The following is a 16,301-nucleotide window of genomic DNA, read 5'->3' as shown; positions in this document are numbered from 1 at the left end:
ACTGAGTGCTTTCCTGTAAAACCCTCTTTCAGAAGCTGCCTCCGAGTTACCCCCAACCCCACACCTTCTGTCCAGGCCCTGCTCGGCCCGTCCAGCCACCTTGGGTCTGGCTCTGTCTCTCCATGTCCTGCTGGCTCCTGAAGGCCACTCAGCATGTGCTTAGGACAGTCCCTTTGCTGGGGATGTCACCTGAGCTGGTGGCAGGACCTCTCTGTGCCTCTGTCACCTCCGCTGTAAATGAGGGCCTGATGATGACCCAGGAGATCGCCCTGGCACGAGGCCCAAGGGAGAGGTTGGAAGGAACCAGCCTGGAGACTTAAGGGGCTGGCAAGGAGAAAGAGACTTCGGGGAGGCCTGCCAGCGGGGTAGGCCGTGGCACTCTCTGCACCTCTGTGGTGGGATCCAGAGTCTGTGGCTCAGCCATGTGTGTTGCCTGCCCTGGGGGCCTTCCCCTCTCACATAACCAGCAGGGGAGAAGATGTGGCTCCCCCAAGCTTAACAGCCACTGGGCATTGCTACAGGGTGGGCAGCGCTCTGGCCGGGCACCGGTGTGCCAGCCAGAGAGCACACCTCTGTCTGTAGGAGCAGAGCTCCTTCCCTGCGGCTTGAGGTGGCCTGAGCTCCTGCAGGCCTTGGTTTGAGTTTTCCAAGCTTTTGCTCAGCCACTGGGGCCACAGCACAGACAGCCCGTGGCCTTAGGTGGTGCCTGAGGCCAGCAGCCCCATGGGAGGCCTTTTGACTTGACCTTCCAGGGTAGGTGCCCAGGGCTGAGGGTGAGCTGAGGCTGCTGGGCAGGTTTGTCCTCCCTGCCAGGCCGAGTGGGCAGTGCTCCCACCTGCTCTTCTCCCTCTCTGGGGCCCTGAGGAGCACATGGGGTGGAGGGAAGGTCATGACAGCCCTTAGTTCTCAGGCCCTCAATGCTGGGCTGCCCTGTTACCCACTGCAGTTCCATGGGTGTCCTGTGCAGCCCATAGGCAGCTGGGAAGGCGCCCCAAGGGTGTGGCTGTGAGTGGGACGGAGGACAGAGATGCCTCTGTGCTGGGTGGGTGGAGGCCCATGGCTGGGGGGGCCAGGCTGGTGGGAAGAAGGTTGGGTTTGAGGAGCAAATGCCCCTCCTCCTTGTACCCTAAAATAGCAGGTGATCATTACTTCCCATTAAGCACCTACTATGTGCCAGCCTCATGCTGAGGGCCTTGCATGCGTCATCTTAGTGAATTCTTACGGGAACCCCCTCAGATGTCGTTGTTGTCCCCACTTAACTGAGAGGAGAAATGTTTTGCCCCTTGTTACCTGGCTGGTAAGTGACCCAGCCGAAGTGAGAGTCCAGGTCTGTCTGATGCCAAAGCCCAGGATCCCTGGTCATCATTAGGGACCATTTCTGGTTTACAAAGACATAACTATAGTCTTTATATTTTTATATAAAAATATATAAAAGCAACCCCATGTATCTTGCCCAAGTTGAGAATTTAAAACATGTCACGTGTTTTGGCCATGACAAAGTCGTCGGTACCAGACTTATCTGTCATCACAAACAACTCGAACACAGAACAAAAAATATGAGAAACAGCTGTTTCTAACACTGGACAACAGGTGCAGAGACAGAAATTCTTGGAGGAAGAGGCAAATAAGCCTTTGGCCGAGAGAACCTGGTGGCTTCACTGGGCTGCAGGGGACAGAGTTGGGAAACCAAGGAGGCCAAGGACTATGGACAGAGTCCTGGAGAGAAGGCAGCAGTGCAGGGGAGCCCCGAAAGAGTCCTGGAGAGAAGGCAGCAATGCAGTGGAACCCCCAAAATCCCCACAAGGGTCCACTTGAGCCTTTGGCTGAATACTGAACTGTGCATAAGCAGAGTAAGATCCCACGAAGCCAGGGACCAACAGTGACCAGGGAGCTCTGTGAGCAGAATGACACCAGAGTTCACACCAGGCCAGGCGACGCTGGAACACCAGCCACCGGGAGCTAGAGTTCACACCAGGCCAGGGGATGCTGGAATGACGACCACCGGGAGCCAGAATTCACACCAGGCAGGGGATACTGGAACACCGGCCACCAGGAGCAAGAGTTCACACCAGGCAGGGGACGCTGGAACACTGGCCACAGGGAACCAGAGTTCATACCAGGCAGAGAATGCTGGAACGCCAGCCACTGGGAGTCAGAGTTCACACCAGGCCAGGGAATGCTGGAATGCCGGCCACGGGGAGCCAGAGTTTACACCAGGCAGGGGATGCTGGAACGCCGGCCACCGGGAGCCAGAGTTCACACCAGGCCAGGGGATGCTGGAACATCAGCCACCAGGAAGGAAGAACCCTCCCTGACTATCCGTCGTCGACCTCAGCTGCTTGGGAGTCTGAGGAGGGAGGATCGCTTGAGCCTGGGGAGGACAAGGCTCCAGTGAGCTATGATCAAGCCACTCTACTCCAGCCTGGGTGACAGACCAAGACTCTATCTCAAAAAAAGAATGGCTGAAAAATTTCCAAGTGTGATAAAAACCCATAGATCCGTAGATCCAAGAACCTCAAAGCAATGGAGAGTAAGTACAAAGAAGTCAGAGCAGCATACGTACAAAGCAGACCACACCACAGTGCCTCATAATGAAATGGCTGAAAACCAGGGACAGAGGGAAAAAATCTTGACCACCCAGAATATGCAGTAGATACCAAAGAAGGCCATGTCCTAGGTGAAGGGCTGAGGTAATCCTAGGGTGACAGCTCCTCTAGACATGACCTAATGAAGGTTCAAAGCAAGTCCCGAAAGGACCAGGCTGATCCACAAATATGTTAACTGCATCAGCATAACCCTCAACATTTTCAACATTTTTTTTTTTTTTTTTTTTTTTGAGACGGAGTCTCGCTCTGTTGCCCAGGCTGGAGTGCAGTGGCCGGATCTCTGCTCACTGCAAGCTCCACCTCCCAGGTTTACGCCATTCTCCTGCCTCAGCCTCCCGAGTAGCTGGGACTACAGGAGACCGCCACCTCGCCCAGCTAGTCTTTTGTATTTTTTTAGTAGAGACGGGGTTTCACCGTGTTCGCCAGGATGGTCTCGATCTCCTGACCTCGTGATCCGCCCGTCTCGGCCTCCCAAAGTGCTGGGATTACAGGCTTGAGCCACCGCGCCCGGCCAACCCTCAACATTCTTGAAAAGAAGGCCAATAAAATCCAGAAACTCAAACACTTTGACATTTACAACCTCCAGCACCCAATGCAAAATTACTAGACATGTGAAGAAGCAGGAACAGGAACCTGTGACAGATAATTGGGAAAAAAATCAGTCAATAGAAACAGACCCAGAAATGACATGGATGACAGGATTCACAGAGAAGGCATTTAAAACAACCACCAAAAATACGCCCAAGCATCAGCTGGACACGGTGCTGCATGCCTGTAATCCCAGCACTTTGGAAGGCTGAGATGGTGAGTTGCTTGAGTCCAGGAGTTCAAGACCAGCCTGTGCAACGTGGTGAAACCCCATCTCTACAAAAAATACAAAGAATTAGCCAGGCGAGATACTCGGGAGACTGGGGTGGGAGGATCAATTGAGCCTGGGATTTGGAGGCTGCAGTGAGCTGAACTCGCACCACTGCACTCGAGCCTGGGCAACAGAGCCAGACCCTGTCTCAAAAAAAAAAAAAAAAAAAAATCTACCTACCTACCTACCTACCTCTTCAAGGATTTATAGGAAACCATGATCATAGTCAAAGGAGAGATGGAAAGTATAATAATGAATCAAATGGAAATTCTAAAGATGAAAATACACAATGTATGAAACAAAAAATCTACTGGATGAGATTAACAGCAGATTAAACTACTCAGTAAACTTGAAGCCAGGATAATACAAGTTACTTGAACTGAAGCATGCAGAGGAAAAACCCAGTGAAAAGGAAGAAACAGAGCCTTGTTGACCTATGAGACAGCATCAGGCATCAAGCAGTCTAACAATATGTGTAACTGGAGGACCAGAAATGGGGGAGGGGGAAGGGAGAAAATATGTTTAAAGAAATGGCTGGGCTCAGTGGCTCACACCTGTAATCCCAGCACTTTGGGAGACTGAGGTGGATGGATCACTTGAGGCCAGAAGTTCGAGACAAGCCTGGGCAACATGGTGAAACCCTGTCTCTACTAAAAATAGAAAAATTAGTTGGGCATGGTGGTGCATGCCTGTAGTCCCAGCTACTTGGGAGACTGAGGTGGGAGGATTGCTTGAGTCCAGGGAGGTCAAGGCTCCAGTGAGCCGTGGTTGGGCCACTGTACTCCAGCCTGGGTGACAGACCAAAGCTCTGTCTTATTTAAAAAAAAAAAAAAAAAAATGGCTGAAAATTTTTCATATATAAAAACTCGTAGGTCCACAGATCCAAGGACCTTAGAATGAAATAGAATAAGTACAAAGATGTCACAGCAGCATACGTACAAAGCAGACCACACCAAGGTACCTCATAATGAAATGGCTGAAAACCAGTGACAGAGGGAAAAATCACAAGGGAATAAAGACAAAAATAACTGCTGGCTTGTCATCGGAAACACTGAAAGCTGAGAGAACTAGAACAACATCTTTAAAGTGCTGAAAGAAAACAAAACTGTCAACCAAGATGTCCATTTCTCGTGAAAATATCCTTCAAAAATGAAAGGAGAATAAAGACATTTTAAGGCAAATGCTGAGAAAATGCATCACCAGTAGACCTACACTATAAGAAATGTCAAAGGAATTTTTTCAGGCTAAAAGAAAATGATATCAGATATAAATTAAGGTCTGCACAAGGCATAGAAACCCACTGGAAATGGCAAATATGTCGATAAATGTGAGAGGCGTTTTTTCTGTGCTTCAAAACATTCCTTTTTTTTTTTTTTTTCTTTGAGTTGGAGTCTCACTCTGTCACGCAGACTAGAATATAGTGGCATGATCTCAGCTCACTGCAACCTCCACCTCCTGGGTTCAAGTGGTCCTCCTGCCTCAGCCTCCCAAGTAGCTGGGACTACAAGCATGCACCATCATGCCTGGCTAATTTTTGTATCTTTTTAGTAGAGATGGGGGTTTCACTGTGTTGGCCAGGCTGGTCTTGAACTCTTGACCTTGTGATCTGCCTGCCTTGGCCTCCTAAAGTGCTGGGATTACAGGTGTGAGCCACCACACCCGGCCCAAAACATTTCTTTAAAAGATCAGAGACTAATGTGAAAATAACGACAGTGTATTATCAAATTTATATGTAAAAGTGAAATATATTACAGTAAAAGCATAAAAGGCAGGAGGAGAGAATAGAAATATACCAGAGTAAAGTCTGTATATTTTACAGTGAGTATAATATCACTTAAAGATAGATAATGATAAAGGTAAATACTGAAAACTCTAAATCAGACGCTAAAAATTAAGGTGAGGAGCAATAGCTAATAAGCCCAGGGAGAAGAGAGAATTGAATCCTAGAAAATACTCATCCAAAAGAAGGCAGGGGAACAGAAACAAAGACGAAAACCAGATCTGACAAACAGAAAACAAATGGCAAGATGGTAGCCTATATCTAACCATATCAATAATTATATTAAAGGTGAATGGATTAAACACACCAATTAAAAGGTAGAGATTGTCAGACTGGATCAAAAGCAAGACCCAATGACATGATGCTTATTAGATAGGGTGATTCAAATATAAAGATACAGATAGGATGAAAGTAAAAGGAAAGTAAAAGATATGCATGCAAATACTAGTCACAAGAAAGCAGGCATGGCTCTGCTAATAGTAGACAATAGCATATTTCAGAATAAGAATATTACCATGGGGAAATATGTAATAATAAAGGATTCAGTTGGTCAAGAAGATAGTCCTAAGTGCCTATGCACATAATAATAGTTTCAAAATACACACAAGAGCAGATGACCACTGACCAGTCTGAAAGGAAACCAGACCCACAGTTATAGTTGAAGGTTTCAACACTTGCTCTCAACAACTGATAGGACACTAGATAGAAAAATCGCCAAGGGTATAAAACACTTGACCAACCCTATCAACCAACTTGACCTAATTGACATTTATAGAGCACTGTATGGACTATATGAACTCCAGAATTCATATTCTTTTCAAGTACACATGAAGTATACACCAAGACAGACCACATATTAGGCCATAAAACATGCCTGCATACATTTAAAATGACTGAAATCCCACAGAGTATGTTTTCTGACAATACAATTAAATTAGAAACCAATCACAAAATGATATCTGAAAAATTCTTAAATATTTGGAAATTAATGCACTTTTAAGAAACCTGAAGGTCAAAGAAGGAATTGCAGAAGAAATTAGAAAATATTTGAACTGAATTATAATGAAAATACATAATATGAAAATGTGTGGACTGCCCTTAACGATGACTTTGAATGCTTATTAGAAAAGAAGACATGTTGAAAATTGATCTAAGCTTCCATCTTTAAGTGAAAAAAAATTAGTGCAAACTAAAGCCAAAGTAAATTAAAAAATAATAAATCAATGGAAATCAGTACCATAGACAATAATAGAGAAAATCGATAAAATAAAAGGCTATCTTTGAAAAGATCAATAAAATTGATAATACTAGATTACAAAAGAAAGAGATAAGGCTCAAATTACCAATATCAGGAGAGAAAGAGGGCCATGCTACTGATCTTGCAGACATTAAAATGATAAGAAAATATTCTGAGTAAGCTTTTGCCAATAGATTCAATCACTTAGATGAAACGGCCTTTTTTTTTTTTTTTGAGACAGAGTCTCGCTCTGTCCCAGGCTGGAGTGCAGTGGCACGATTTTGGCTCACTGCAAGCTCCGCCTCCCGGGTTCATGCCATTCTCCTGCCTCAGCTTCCTGAGTAGCTGGGACCACAGGCGCCCACCACCACGCCCAGCTAATTTTTTGTATTTTTAGTAGAGACGGGATTTCACCATGTTAGCCAGGATGGTTTCCATCTCCTGACCTCATGATCCACCCACCTCGGCCTCCCAAAGTGCTGGGACCACAGGCATGAGGCCATGTTCTTTAAAAGACACAAATCATCAAAACTGGCATAAGAACAAATAGAAAATCAAAATAGCACTGTGTCTATTGAAAACATGCAATTTTATATTTTGTTTATTATTACCATTATTATTTTTTGAGACAGGGTCTCACTGTGTCACCCAGGCCAGAGTGCAGTGGTGCAATCATGGCTCAGTGCAGCCTCGACCTCCCAGACTCAAGCAGTCCTCCTACCTCAGCCTCCTGAATAGTTGGGACCACAGGCATGCACCAGACCCAGCTGATTTTTAAATTTGTTGTAGAGACGGGGTTTTGCCTTATTGCCCAGGCTGATCTCTTGAGCTCAAGTGATCTGCCAGCCTCAGCCTCCCACAGTGCTGGGATTACAGACGAGAGCCACTGCACAGGGCCTGTTTTTTATTTTTTTATCCCTAAACTTATGGTAAGAATCCTTAATTAAAAAACAAACAAAAAACCAAAAAAACCTTTACACAAAGAATACTCCAGGCCCTAATGACAACACTGGTGAGTTCAGTTAAACATTCAATGAAAAGGAAGAAATAATACCAATCTCACATAACCTCTTTCAGAAACATGAGGAAGAAAAAAACATTTCTCAACTCATTTCATGAGGCCGGTATTGTCCTGACACTGATACTAAAAAGTCACAAGAAAATAAAAGTATAGACTAATATTCCTCATGGATATAGGTATGGAATGATTTTATAAAATATTAAATCCAGCTATTATCTAATCAGTAACATCTCATGATCGAGTGAGGCTTATCTTAGGAATGCAAGGTTGGCTTAATATTTGAAAATCAGTCAGTGGCCAGCACTTTGGGAGGCCGAGGTGGGTGGATCACCTGAGGTCAGGGGTTCAAGACCAGCCTACCCAACATGATGAAAACCCATTTCTACTAAAAATACAAAAAATGAGCCAGGCATGGTGGTGGGCACCTGTAATCCCAGCTGCTCAGGAGGCTGAGGCAGGAAAATTACTGGAACCTGGGAGGTGGAGGTTGCAGTGAACCAAGATCGCATCACTGCGCTCCAGCCTGGGTGATAAAAACTCCATCTCAAAAAAAAAAAAAAAAAAAATTCAGTCAGTGTAATTTGCCACATTAACAGACTGAAGGAGAAAAATCATATAACTTTTCAATAGGTCAAGAGAAAGAATTTGACTCAACCAAATGCTTATTAAAAAAAAAAATCTAGGCCGGGTGTAGTGGCTCACACCTGTAATCCTAGCACTTTAGGAGGCTGAGGTGGATGGATCACAAAGTCAGGAGATCAAGACCATCCTGGCTAACACGGTGAAACCCCATCTCTACTAAAAATACAAAAAATAAATTAGCTGGGCGTGGTGGCCAGCACCTGTAGCCCCAGCTACTCGGGAGGCTGAGGCAGGAGAATGGTGTGAACCCAGGAGGCAGAGCTTGCAGTGAGCCGAGATCGCACCACTGTACTCCAGCCTGGGTGACAGAGTGAGACTGTCTCAAATAAATAAATAAAAAAAATAAATAAAATAAAAATCTCAGTGATGTAGAAACGGAAGGTCACTTGCTCAGTGTCATAAAGGGTACCTGATAGCTCACAGCAGACCTGATGCTGGAGAATGGATGACTTTCTCTTTGGGATCTTGAGCCTGGCAAGGAAGTCCACTCAGCACTGCCACTCAACACTGGCCTGGCTTGTGCAGTGAGGCAACAAAACGTAAAACAGGATGTAACAGTAACTGTCTTGTTCTCTCTCTCCTCTCTCTGTCTCTGTCACTCTGCAGGTGACCTGAATGTGATTTAGAGAACCCTGAAGTGTCTACAACTGCACATAAAATTGAAGCCCACCCTCCAAGCCTGTTCACTCCCCCGGCCCCCAGCCCACCACCTCCCTTTCTTTCTAGAAGAAACCACAACTCGGAATTTGGTATTTATCCATCTCATACCACATTTTTGTTCCCTTGCTATGGGCATATGTAACCATCAAAGCCTACAGCGCTGCTCTGTGTGTTTTTAAACTCTTTGAATGATATCAAGCAGAAAATCTGTTCAGAAGCTCTGGCTGACTCGGAGGGGCTGGAAGTAGGCTTACCCCAAAGGCCTGGGGCCAGGCAAGGCTGGGAGCCCACAGCACTGGCCCTCAGCAAAGCCAAGACCCTTTCTGCTCCTTGCCACCCACCCTTCCACCCTGCCCCATGCCCCCAGTCTCGAGGACCCACTGGGCTTGCTGCTGGTCAGCTTGTGCTTTAGTGGGGGAAGAGCCTCTCCAAGGGTAGGATGACTGGCTGGCCTAGGAGTGTAGGACTCGGGGTAGGGGAAGCCTGGGTGAGCCTAGGAGTGTAGGTCTCGGCGAGTGGGGAGCCTGGGTGAGAAGTGCTGCTTTAAGCTGCACCAGGGCCTCCAGGAATGGCAGCTCCATGATAGACCCCAGCCTTAAAGTGGGGATGGGCGGGACACACAGTTTTTGACAAATGATGTTAATCGAGGCACAATTTATGTGCAGTAAAATCACCCTTTTAAAATGTACAGTGAGATGAGTTTTAATGACTGTATACCTGTGTAACCACCATCATGATATAGGATGTGTCCGTCGCTCTAGAAGTCTTGCTGTGCCCATCGCAGTAAGTCCCCTGGCCCTGCGCCCCCGGCGTGGATCTGTGCCCCATCCCGTAGCTTTGCCTTTTCCAGACATCAGTTGCACAGAACTCTCCAGCCCATGGCTCCCTTCACTGGCACACTGGCTTAGAGATTCAGCCGTGTGGCTTTCAGGCCCGCACCAGCGGCTGTCCCATCATTGCCTCGCAGTCTTCCTTCCAATGGAGGCATCAGTGTTTTCAGAGGCGAAGTGGACCAAAGGCCAGACCATGTGCAGGACTAGAGCACACTCAGCAATAAGAAAGTGCCCACCTGAACAGACCCCTCACAGAGAAGATCTGCAGAAGGCGCTGAAGCAGTGGGAGACACTCCACATGGCATCGTTAGGTGGCTGCAAATTAAAGCCCCAGTGCGATGCTGGTACACGCCTGTTAGAACGGCCCGAATCCAGAACACAGGCGATGCCACGTGCTGGTGAGGATGTGGAGCAACAGGAGCCCTCCTTCGTGACTGATGGGAATGCAAAACAGTACAGCCATTCTGGAAGACTTTGGTGTTTTCTTACAAATGTAAACACACTTTCATCGTAGGACACAGAAACCACAGTCCTTTTCACCCAAAGGGGTTGAAAACGTATCCAAACAAAAACCTTTATAGTGGCTTCCAAAACTTGGAAGCTGGCACGATGTCCTTCAGTAGGTGAGTGGTTAAATAAACTGTGGTCCATCCAGACAGTACAATATCATTCAGTGCTAAAAGACATGAGTGATCAACCCATGAAAAGACATGAAGGAGGCTGGGTGCGGTGGCTCACACCTGGAATCCCAGCACTTTGGGAGGCCGAGGTGGGAGGATCACCTGAGGTCGGGAGTTCGAGACCAGCCCGATCAACATGGTGAAACCCCATCTCTACTAAAAATACAAAAATTAGCCAGGCGGGGTGGAGCGTGCCTGTAATCCCAGCTACCCAGGAGGCTGAGGCAGGAGAATTACTGGAACCTGGGAAGCAGAGGCTGCAGTGAGCTGAGATTACGCCACTGCACTCCAGCCTGGGCCACAGAGCGAGACTCTCTCTCAGAAAAAGAAAAGGAAAAGAAAATACCTGAAAGCATCTTAAATGGATATTTCTACGTGAAAGAGGCCAGTCTAAAAAGGCTGCATACACACTGTGTGATTCCAACGACATGACATTCTGGCCAGGGCAACGCTGTGGAGAATAAAAAGGTCGGGTTGCCTGGGTTGCAGGGAGGGAGGGATGAAGAGGCAGAGCCCAGAGGATTTTTGGGGTGGTGAAACCCAGCTGTATGACACTGAGGTGGGGAATCCGCGCCAGTCCACGTTGGTCAAAACCCATAGAATGTACTCCAAGAGTGAACCCCGACGGGGACTGTGGGTGAGGACGTGTGGATGCAGGCTCATCTGCTGAGATGGGGGACGGTGATAATGGGGGAGGCTGTGTATGTGTGGGGGCTGGGAGCACATGGCCATCTCTGCACCTTCTGATTGGTTTTATTGTGAACTAAAACTGCTTTAATAATGAAATTTTATTTAAAAAAACAGCACTCACAGGCTGCAGCAATGAAAAGCACTAACGTCTGCCACAGCTGGCCCCCAAATGGCCAACACTTGATTGGCAACTGACGGCCTCCTTAAGTTTTGTCCCCACTTCAGTTCATATTCCAACTCTTCACAGGCCCCCTCCCTAATCCCGAAGGACACCTGCTTCTGGTCAGCCGCCTCCAGCTCCCCAGGCCAACAGCCTCCATCGGGGCTCACCTGGAGCCTTCCCATCTCCACTCTGAAGCTTCCCAGCCCCTTGCCTGCCTTGGAGGCTCTGCCAGGCAGGCCATGGCGGCCGGCTCTCTTGCTACAGCAAGCTCTGAGTAAGTGGCCTCTGCCTGTCCTCATTTGGGAGGTCTTTGTTCCTTTGCATAGTCCCTGCAGGCACCAGTGGGTGGACGTTTGGGCCCTTTCCGGGTTGGAGCTGTGATGACAAGGCTGCTGTGGGCGCTGGTGCACAGATCTTACATGGATGAGTGCCTGCTATTCACTGCTTCTTAAAGCTGGACCCTGCTCTGTCCTTGCCTCTCTGGCTTCCTGGAGCCTCCGGGTAGCCTGATGGGCTCAGGAATCCAGGACCACATACCCCAACACGGGACAGAGGAAGAGCCAGCTCCCTCCCTTGGGCTCTTGGGTGGGCCTCAGCGCCTCTTTGGGGTTCGGGTCATGCCTGGGCTCTGCTTGTCATCTCAGAATTTCTTTCTCTTATTCCCTGGAACTGGGGGCGTGAATTCCATCCGGTTTCCCTGTCCTGAATGAGGACCAAGGCTTGTGGGAGACATTGTCCCGCCGTGGAGAGCCCGGACCCCTTCCACCAGCAGGGATGGCAGCCAGGCTCAGGGCTGGTGGCTGCCTCTATCCCAGAGTCCCCCTTGAGCAACTTATGCTGCGGGACACCTTTCTCTGGGCACCTCTGTCTGTACAAAAGCCACCCTCGTTCTGGCCATTTTACCCTGAATGAGGACACATTTTGATTTTTGGGAGGCTTTTGCTGCCATGAGAATTAAGGTTAATGCTTCTCAAAATAGCTTCTCTGCAAATAACTGACAAGCTCACTTGGCCCAAAATGAATCTGAAGGGGAATTAAAAAGCATCTCTTTTCCCAGAAAACAGATTCCTCATTGACACATTTTTTTTTCTCCTGTTGATTTTTCCCTGTTTCCAAAATGGAGCCTTTTTCCTCCGTCTTTTATGCAAGGAACCGGCCGCAGGAAGACAAAGTCCACTTGTCAGCAATATTCTGTGAGTCTCTGTTCTCTCTCCCTCTGGGGTCGCCCTGACAATAGGGCCATTATCAGATAGCTCCCTTATTCCATAGATTTTTCCTCTCCCCTCCAGGGCTAATGAGGAGAAAGTTTGCCAGGCTGAACAAAGATGGGAAGGGTTTTCACTCGTGGAGGCCCAGCGTGGCCAGCTCCAGGGAAGGGCCATTATGTGGAGGTTGTGTACTGTCATTCGATTGCTGTGAGTGACTTTTGGGATGAGGGCCATCCATCAGTTCTGTGATTCACATAATTTGTCCTCTGAGAGCGGAAACGTGTTTCCCAGAGAGAAGCCTTCCAGGCTGTCTCTGGGCCTCAGGCTCCCGGGGCCAAGCCCACATCTGACTGAGGGGGCTTAAGATCTCACCGCCGCTTCGTGAATCACATCGGGAAGGGAAGGAACCTTGAAATATTGAAAGGCATTGCCCCTGCTAGTCCAGCACTGTGTAAACACTTCACGTGGTGGTGTTAAGAACATAAAAATGCTCAACACCCCAGACTCGGGTCTGGGATCTTGTTCTGAGATCAGCCTCTGCGTGTGCCCGTTTGGCTGCCACCAGGAGCTGCCGTTGAGGACCCCAGCCCCCAACCCCCCGCTTCCCTTTACCTACATTAGAGCCTTCTCTGGCCGCTCGGTGGACTTGGGAGGCCCTGGTGATCCCAGAATCCATGCTGAGTAATGGCCCTCACAGCAAGCCACCGATTCACTCATCCCGTCATTCATTCAAGCAAGCAGCCTTCTCCCAGGCATGGTGGACACAGCTTTCAGGGAGGGCTGACATGGGGAGGGCCACCCTTAGGAAGGGGTGGGTTGAGGACTTGCCTAGAACAGAGGTCCCCAGACCCCAGGCCTTGGGCCAGGACCAGTACTTGGCCTGTTAGGACCCAGGCCGCACAGCATGGGGGGAGCAGCGGTTGAGCGAACCCAGCTTCCTCTGTGTTTACAGCCGCTCCCCATTGTCTGCATCATCGTCTGCGCTCCACATCCTGTCAGATCAGCCGCAGCGTGAGATTCTCATGGGAGCGTGAGCCCTATTGTGAACTGTGCGTGAGGGATCTAGGCTGCTCGCTCCTCATGAGAATCTAATGCCTGATGATCGGTCACTGTCTCCCATCACCCTTAGATAGGACCATCTAGCTGCAGGAAAACAAGCTCAGGACTCCCACGGATTCTACACTATGGTGAGTTGTAGAATTATTTCATTATATACTCTAATGTAATAATAATGGGAATACAGTGGACGATATGTGTAATGCACTTGAATCAGCCCCAAGCCATCCATCCCCTGGTCTGTGGAAAACCTGTCTGCCATGAAACCAGGTGCTAAAAAGCCTGGAGAATGTTGCCGTGGAAGATCGGTTCCCCCAGCACCTCCAGCAAGGAACGCTGCGTCCCCCGGAGGCCTCGGGGCAAGGCCTGTGGGGTAGGCCCTGGGTCCTGTGCACCTGGAGGCAGGCACAGCTGGGGGACATGCCTGGAGGCTGCTGCATCTGTAGGCCATCATGCTTGGCGGAGGGACACACCTGGAGGTCACCGTGCTCGCTGCGGGGCTGTCCAGGGAGTTGATGCCTTCCTGAGCTTATTCTTTTCTGGAAAATGGGAATAGCCAGGAGTCTGCCCTGGAAGATGGAGGGAACAATGCTCCAAGGGCATCAAGGCCTGGCCCCGGGACTCCTCAGTCAAGGCCAGGGAGCCTGGACCTCGGCCAAGTCCTGGCTTGCGCCTCCTCTCCCTTCCACAGGCCTGGAGCCTCTCCCTCAATGAAGCTCGCGGGCACCGAGGCTTAGAAAAGCACACAGATTTATTGCATATCAATCTCATGTATAAATTCATTGGAGCATTGGAAAGATTACATTTGGTATACAGTCCTATTCTACAGCATTAACCTCAAAATCAGCTTCTCCTAGGTCTTCTCTTAAGGAAATGTCTCTACACAAGTACATTTGTCTTTATCACAAGCATCAGAATGAAATTTGCAAAGTTGTTCTTTTCATGATTTCCTACACTTCATGTCTCATTTCATTCTTCTCCCACAGCGATTTCCGTATTAATTGGGAACTGTGCCTCTTTTGCGTCGGCAGTTCAGGACTCCTAGTCTCGGACGTAGATCCTAATCACATATTCAATAAGTGCATCTACAGAATTTTCCTTTTAATAAAAATTTCACCAACAGACACGATAATGACCGCTACGCAGGAGTCATGCACAGTTTACTTATAAACAGAAGCAATTTACAATCAAGGGGGACATGGGGCGAGCGCCAGCCTCCTCCTCAATGGTCTTTTTAAACATTATATGAAAACCAGACATTTACATTTGATTTCTTTTTCAACACTGTACATTTCTAAAAGAAAAAACAAAACAAAACAAAACAAAACCAAATCTATCATGTAACAATGGCAAAAGGTGGCGGGCGGCACAGGTCTGTGATTCTGCGAGGATTCTTTATATAGACCTTAAGGGACAAAGTCCGTATACACACACGCGTTAAATTACGACTCTGACACCAGGGCTCAGCATCCCTTGTGCTGAAAGAGAAGTGGCAATGCACGTGACGCCAAAGGCAATTGTTAGAATGACTTTTGTTCACGAGTGAATCGCACGTTTGGAAACTCAAGCTGCCTTTTATTTATTTATGTAGTTTTTTTCCAAAAGTGGTGATACGAACCAGTGACAGAGAAGAACAAAACAAACACAAGTATGGAATGGAAGGAACTGAGGAACTCTTCTCAGAAGAACGCAAGAATGTTTTCGTCACAGTATCACTCATTGCTACAGAGACACAGTTTCATGGCTTTTGATACCCGGCTGACCTCCACTGACCAGGAGCAGCTACGTCCTGGCATCCCTGGCTGGGAGGGGAGCCTTGCCCTCCCCACCAAGGCTGCAGTGCAGGGGCGAGCTCTCCTCTCCCTCCCCTAGGACAGCACAGTGAATATAGCTCAGTAGGTTTCAGTCACTTGGGCAGGGGGACGGGACAGAGGAGCAGGGGACCACAATCCAGTGCTTCGAGGCTTCGAGTCTAAAATACGTGATATGTATTCAGGCAAGTGCTTTGCAGACGCTCACGGGGAAGCGGGGAAGGCAGGGGACACCAGGGCCCTTGGAATTTCCAGGGCTGGACTCTGGGGACGTGGAGGTCTTGGCCAGTCGGGGTCTGGATGGGACAGCTGCAAGCATGGCCTTGTAAAGGAAGGCCTCTCCAGCTGGGCAGTCTCTCAGGCCACGCCATGCCCATCCCAGCGACTGCTCCACACCCCAGGGCCCCATGCAGGGTGCAGGGGCTCGCTCCTCTGGGTTGGAGTCAGTGACAGCTTGGGTCCCCCTCATGAAGGGTCTGCCGGGCCCACAGAGGAGCAACCCCATGGGCCCAACCTGGGGATGAGAGCAGGAACTGGTGGGGACGTCGGCTCGCTGGGGGCTGGGTTTTGAGGAGCAGCAGAGGGCAGGTGCGAGGAGGCCTCCTTCGGAATTTCCGTTTGGGGGATGGGGGTTGACAATCCAAGGAGTTAGCATTGGGGCAGCATTTAGGCTGAACGGAGGGGCCCTGGACCCCTGGCTTGCAGCCCTGACCCTGGCCACCTGGCCACAGACAGCCAGTTGCCTTGTCACGTCCCTGTCCATGCTACACAGCGACATGGGCCCCTTATAGTGTGGTGACAGTTGAAGGCCAGAATCTCTGAATTCTCACACCTGGGCCGGGCTCCCTGGCCCATGTCATCTCTGGGCACCAACACTGCTGGGCGGAGCAAAGCTGGGAGGGCGAGGCTCGCTGGGGCCTGGGGCCACGCTAAGTGTCGGTGCCATGTTTTGGGGTGCACCAGCCCAGGAAATAAGTGCTGTCTTTGTCAGGGGCAGTAAGAACAGGGCCTCCTGAAAATGCCAAGTGCTGGGACCTGGGGGCTGGATGCTCAGG

The sequence above is a fragment of the Papio anubis genome, chromosome 1 (genome assembly GCF_008728515.1).
Source record: "Papio anubis isolate 15944 chromosome 1, Panubis1.0, whole genome shotgun sequence".
Classification (NCBI taxonomy): Eukaryota; Metazoa; Chordata; class Mammalia; order Primates; family Cercopithecidae; genus Papio; species Papio anubis.
Note: the sequence above shows the minus strand (reverse complement) of the source record.